The sequence below is a fragment of the Callorhinchus milii genome, unplaced genomic scaffold, assembly GCF_018977255.1.
Source record: "Callorhinchus milii isolate IMCB2004 unplaced genomic scaffold, IMCB_Cmil_1.0 Scaffold4, whole genome shotgun sequence".
NCBI lineage: Eukaryota > Metazoa > Chordata > Chondrichthyes > Chimaeriformes > Callorhinchidae > Callorhinchus > Callorhinchus milii.
The window spans coordinates 34,710,065-34,716,369 of record NW_024704745.1 but is presented as its reverse complement, the minus strand read 5'-3'; the positions used below and the strand labels follow the sequence as shown (position 1 = coordinate 34,716,369).

General features: G+C 37.4%; 1 long non-coding RNA gene across 1 annotated transcript; it reads right to left on the bottom strand.

Moving 5' to 3' along the window:
- Positions 1-1,358: 1,358 nt before the first annotated feature.
- LOC103176905 lies at positions 1,359-5,103 on the bottom strand. Its single transcript, XR_487648.2, has 3 exons — positions 4,997-5,103; positions 3,166-3,331; positions 1,359-1,652 (listed from the first exon to the last, which is right to left on the bottom strand). It is a non-coding gene; the product is annotated as an uncharacterized LOC103176905 (long non-coding RNA).
- Between the last annotated feature and the right edge of the window lie 1,202 nt (positions 5,104-6,305).

Here is a 6,305-nt window from a genome sequence, read left to right as displayed (position 1 = left end):
GCTCCTTTGATACAGCAGTACACTTGCCTCTGGGCTATAAGTTTGTTGGTTCAGGCCCTGTATTGGGACTTTCAATCTAGGCTGACACTATAGTGTAACGATGAAGAAATGCTGCTTGTTGGTGCCTTCAGTTGAGACTTTAAACTGAGGTTCCATCTGCCTGTGGACCCTAAAATATGTGAGCAAACAAGGGAGTTTATCCCAGTGTCCTTGCCAGCAAATCCTTCAAATTAATTGGGCTTTATTTCCATACAAAAAGTCATTAGAATTGATAATAATTACTATAAACAGCATTGAAACATTTCCGTGTAACGGTGCATTATAAAAATGTGAAATTTTCTATCTGAAGTAAAGAGAAAAACAAAATCATCTATCATATTGCATTAAAAAAATCCACATAGGTCTACAGCTATTTTCACACTGAACAAAATTTCATCAAGAGGTCTAACAAGAACTGTAGAAGTACTGTACCAGTAAACTAGCTTGTAAAAAGGCATTGAAACACATTTTTATTTGAAATTGAAAACAAAATCTTTTACAAAAAATAATCAAAATTCAATGAATGAACAATGTGGAAAACCAACAATAACGTGTCTTTTGTAATGTGTCTTTTGAAACATGAACCTCAGAATATAATTAAGTATGCTCACTAATAATAATCCTTGCATTTGATGTAGCGCTTTTCACGTCTTCTAGACGTCTCAAAGCGCTTCACAGAATAGACTGTAAAGTGAACTAACTGTATTTTTTTATGTGGGCAAAATGTGGTAGTGAATTGCACACAGCAGTGTCCCACGAACAGTCGTGGTTTGAAGTGACCAATTTATTATTTTTTTTCTTGAGGGATTATTATCAAGCGTGTGGAGTAGGGAAACTTGCCCAAGGTTTCACCTTGCTGGGAAATGAACCCAGGTCTCTTGCATGCAAAGTGAATACTCTTAACCACTGAGCTACAGGACTCCACAAGTGTCTGTATGTGCGTCTGTGTGTGTCTCTGTGTGTGTATGTCTTTGTGTGTGTACGTGTCTGCGTGTGTGTCTCTGTGTGTCGGCCCAGCTCAGTGTGTGTGTCTGTGTTTGTGTCTCTGTGATTTTGTGTGTGTGTGTTTGTTTGTGTGTGTCTGTCAGCCCGGCTCAATGGATTTTGTATGTGTGTTTATGACTGAGTGCGTGTTTGTGTGTGTGTGTCTGTGTGTTTCAGCCCAGCTCTGTGTGTGTGAGACTATGTAAGTGTGTGTGTTTTCTGTGTGTGGTATTATTAAACAATGTGTTAGGCACAATTTGACTTGTACAACACAAATCATTCAAGATAAACAATGCAATACAATGGAACTTTTAAACATGAAAACATCTATGGCAAACATTCAGTATTGAAAGTTATGATATAAGAAAAGTTTTGCTTAATCTTGAAACCTACATCAAAAAGATGTACTGTCTTCTGAAACTAAAGGTTAGTAAAAGCTGAAAAACTGGTAACGGAGTACCAACTACAGGTTAAGAACTTATTTTATGGCACTGATTCTTTTCTTTATCCATCTTCACAGAACATTTAAGCTATTTTTATAGCTGTGGTTTACATCTTGTGACAGTGACTTCAGCTTCATACAGTGACCTTTACAGTTGCCTTTTGGTCATGAACGACAACATCAAACCCTGTCATTAGAAAGGGAAAAGGAATACAATTTTAGGTGCATTATACCATCAGCAGTTGCTACAGAGTTTTATTTAGAGTTCCATTTCTGAAACAGGGTCTTTCTAGTTTAAAGTAGAAAGTCTTCATAATGTTATGATCCATAAAATCCCAACTCTTACAATTGTGAAGCGTGATAATGGGTTTCATTGCATATTGGCACAGTCAGCCAGTTCACAATCTGCAGCGCAACTGTCATTTTTTGTGCATTGTATATTGCTCTCTATGAGCAAGAAGCACTACTGATATAATTTTTTTCACAAGGCGTCATCAGCAGTGACCCAACAACCTGGAAATTGGCCATTTTTTTGGTTGAGAAACTGACTAGTGAGCACCGGAATTTGGATGCAATAATAATAATCCTTGCATTTTATTTAGCGTTTTATCACGTCTTTGAGACGTCTCAAAGTGCTTCACAGAATATACTGTAAAGTGTAGAGACTGTATTTTCTGTGGACAAACCAAGGCAGACAATTGTGCACAGCAGTGTCCCACATACAGTCGTGGATTGAGTGACCAAATTATGATTACTTTTTGCATTTTTTTTTAAAAGGGATTATTACCCCTTATTTAACTTGTTGGGTCTATCTGTCTTTCGACAGAACTTACAGCTGACTTGGTGAAAATAAATGCTGAGGGTGATCGTTTTAAAAGGACAGTAAAATCGTAATTTTTGTCTTTGAACCATTAACATCAGCGTAACTATTTACTCATACCTCCCAGCAAATCAGGAAGATTTCTGGACTGACCCTAGTTGTACTTCTGAATAGTGTGGGTCCATTGTAGACCTGCACTCTAAGTGATTCCATGCTCATACAGGGTCGCTCTGTAATAAGGGGTATGGTGTTTGTTTTTAAATGAGGATATTGTAGAGAGTTTAGCAAGCAAGGAATATTTACCAACAGGATAAGCTTTTTGTTTGCATGTACAAAGATAATTACTTTTTCCAGCACTTAGGAAAGAGACAGTCGGGCGATCAAAGGAAATTCTTGTTTCAATAAACCTTGCAACTTGTAAATGCTCTCTATTTATGCTTGCTTAATTTCTCTCTGACCTGTGTTTTATGTATTACTTCATGCTACCGTAATGAAATGTGCATTAAAAATTTGGATGTTACATTATTTTTTAATAGGAGTTTCTAATTTTTTTTGAACATACAATTACACAGTATATTACATCACATAAGCGGGTCATTCAGCCCAACAAGTCCAGCGCTATGGGTCGTCCTCCCGACGTGAAAGGTGCGATATAAATGCAATTTGTTGTTGCCTGTGTTTATACTCCACATGAGCCTCCACACTGCTGAAACCCTTCTCCCATACCTTTCTGTTCCAATCTCCCTGATGAATGCAACAAGTTTCCTATTTCATTAACATCCAAGATGAAATTTCACACTGGTGTGTATTTCCTTGTGTTATTCAATTGATAAGTTAAACCTAGATTAAATAAACCTCTTCAGCAGGGAAGGACACTAACCTCAGTTTGGAACCTTCTGTGAAGATCCAATCACGATATCATTTTTGTTAGCAGTCATGGTATCTTTTTCACCCTTTACTGTTAAATGTTTGTCCTCTTCCAAAAGAGAAGAGATATCCCAGACATCATCATCATCCAAATCCAAATTCTTTTCATATTCCGTGGACTGTAAACAGATTTTAGTTTAAAATTCAAGACAACTATAACAACATTCAACACAGCATCATGACAAAACAGCTGTTGACAATTAAAGAGATACAATATATTATACAGTACCATTCTATGTCAACATGAATACTGCATATACCAAGTAACTTGGTCAATGCACACAACTGTTGAATAGATCCACGAAGAGAATTCACGTTTGAGAGGCATTTGCATTCTGTTACAATACAAAATTTAAAACCAAAAAGTTATGTATTTAAATTTAAAATAAAAACAGAAGTTGTTGGGAACGAGCAGCAGGTCAGACAGCACCTATAGAGAGAAGAAAATGAGTTAATATATTGTAACATATTTTAAGTTGGTGCAAGGAATCCTGTAGCTCAGCGATTAGAGCACTCGCCTCACAAGCAAGAGACCTGGGTTTGATTCCTGGCAGGGCGAAACCTTGGGCATGTTTCCTTACTCCACATGCCTGATAATAATCCTTCAAAAAAACAAAAATAAAATTGGTCACTTCAATCCACAACTGTTTGTGGGACACTGCTGTGCACAATTGGCTGCCGCGTTTTGCCCACAAATATAGTCAATTCACTTTACAGACTATTCTGTGAAGCGCTTTGAGATGTCTAGAAGATGTGAAAAAGCCTATATCAAATGCAAGATTATTATTATTATTAACTATTGCAAAATCCAAACAACTAGTTTACAATATAACTCCTAGATATGGATTAGTAACTAACTGCTAAATGGATGGAAGTAGAGGATATGATTTGAAATGGGAGAGGTATTGAGCGTGGTATTCACTTATGTTCCTTGTACACATTTATAACTTGGATTCACAAACTCAGTGTAGCCAAGTGGTTCCTTGGGGATAAGAGTGGCTCTAGCATTAAAGCATAAGTGGTTATTCTGAGAAGTGTAGGGTAGGTAGCCATTTTTCCTAATTACCAGTTACATCCAGGCTGTACTTAATAATAATAATAATCCTTGCATTTGATATAGCGCTTTTCACGTCGGGAGGACGTCCCAAAGCGCTTCACAGAACACACTGTAAAGTGAATTGACTGTATATTTGTGGGCGAACGCGGCAGCCAATTGTGTACAGCAATGTCCCACAAACAGTCATAGATTGAAAATGACCAATTTATTATTGTTTTTGGTTTTGGAGGGATTATTATTAGGTGTGTGGAGTAAGGAAACTTGCCCAAGGTTTCACCCTGCCTGGAATTGAACTCAGGTCTCTCACTTGCAAAGCGAGTGCTCTAACCACTGAGCTACAGGACTCCTACAACATGTAGGACCAAAGAGTTCACCGTAATGATTCCCATATATGCACTCAATGCTTGGTAGGTCCTAGAGTCGTCTACAAGGAGATATACATAACGTATGCAGAAAGCGAACAAACAGTTTTGAATCTTAACTGTTTCAATAGCTGTATTGCTAATGCTGAAGACATGTTGTCATTCAGGTTAACGTAAGTCTTTGAGAAGCTTACAAATTCCTCCCTGAAAATGCAGTTTCTCCTTTGGCCCCAATAGAAACCTTCAGCAAACTGGGGTTAAAACAATGATTGAGCTATGCAGAGATGGATGCATTCATCATGATGCTTTGAAGAATTTAGACATTGCTACCAAACTAACATGTTGTAAACTATATTTGAATGTACCTTCATCTCCCTAGACGCTTTCTTTTGATTCAGCATTTGAAGTGCAGAAATTCCACCAGCTGGCTCAATCATACAAATCCCAGCTTCTTTTCCAGCACTTCCAGTGGAGCCATCTACAACAAAATGAATAAAAAAACATTTAGAAAATATATTAAAAAATCTGTGAGATTCTCAAAGCATATTGCAATATCAGTGCATATATCAGTGTATCAATATCAATGTATACCAGAAGCTCTCCAGGACGCTACACTGTTTGAAGGGTGCTATATAAATGCAAGATGTTGTTGTTGGCATCTGTATTTTAAATTGCCATTCTCGATGATTTTAGAATTTTTCAAGCTCATTTGCTAAGGTGAACCCTTTGGCTAATTATTTTAATATAATTCTCTTTAGTCGAGGCTGACAGCCCAATATAATGGCGAGAGAGCAGTATATTGTTGGATGTGTTGTCTTTCGAATGAGATATTAAACCAAAGTAACATCTGCCTGTTCAGGTGGATTTTATAGATCCCACTATTTGAAAATTGAAGAAAGTTTCTACTAGTGTTCTGAAATATTGCCCCCAAATCAGATTGAGCATTCACCTGATGACTTTAGTAAATCCTATGGAGCACTTTGAGATGTCCTCCCAATGTGCAAAGCTCTGTATCAAATGCAAGGATTATTATTATTTAATTCTTCACCAATGCTATCAGTCTGCTTCACAGCAACCAAAATGTGCTTGATGTGGTGATGAAACGCTCATTCCGTTACCATGATGGTAAACTCCACTAACTGTAAATCTTGGCAGCTAGGAAATAGCTTGAGAAGGGAGAAAGGTGTTTGAAAGAGGAGTTCCAAAACAGTTCAGATTGAAGAGTGAATGTAGCGTCTAAGGCTGTATTTCTATATCTAATGTAGAAACTATAAATTAATGTTTTGACTATTGAAGGTCCGAAGAGTGTCAGAAACTGCTTAACTACATAATAAGTAACAGCTTTGTTACTTATTGGTGAAGTTATTGCATTCCTTCTTAAAATGTGCATCAGCTTTGAATCTGAGTCAGAAGGTTGTGGTTTTAAGCCCCAAGTCAGGAATTGAAATCACATTGTCTAAGCTGATACTCCAGTGCAGTGCTGAGGGAGTGTTGCATTATTGGAGGTGCCATCCTTCGGATGAGATGGTAAACCAAGGTCCCATCTGCCTGTTCAGACGGATGTTAAATATCAAATGGCACTATTCGAAAAGAGAAGGGAGTTTATGGGACATTGCTGTCCGCATTTCATCCACAAAATATAGAGTCAATATACTTTACAGTATATACTGTGCA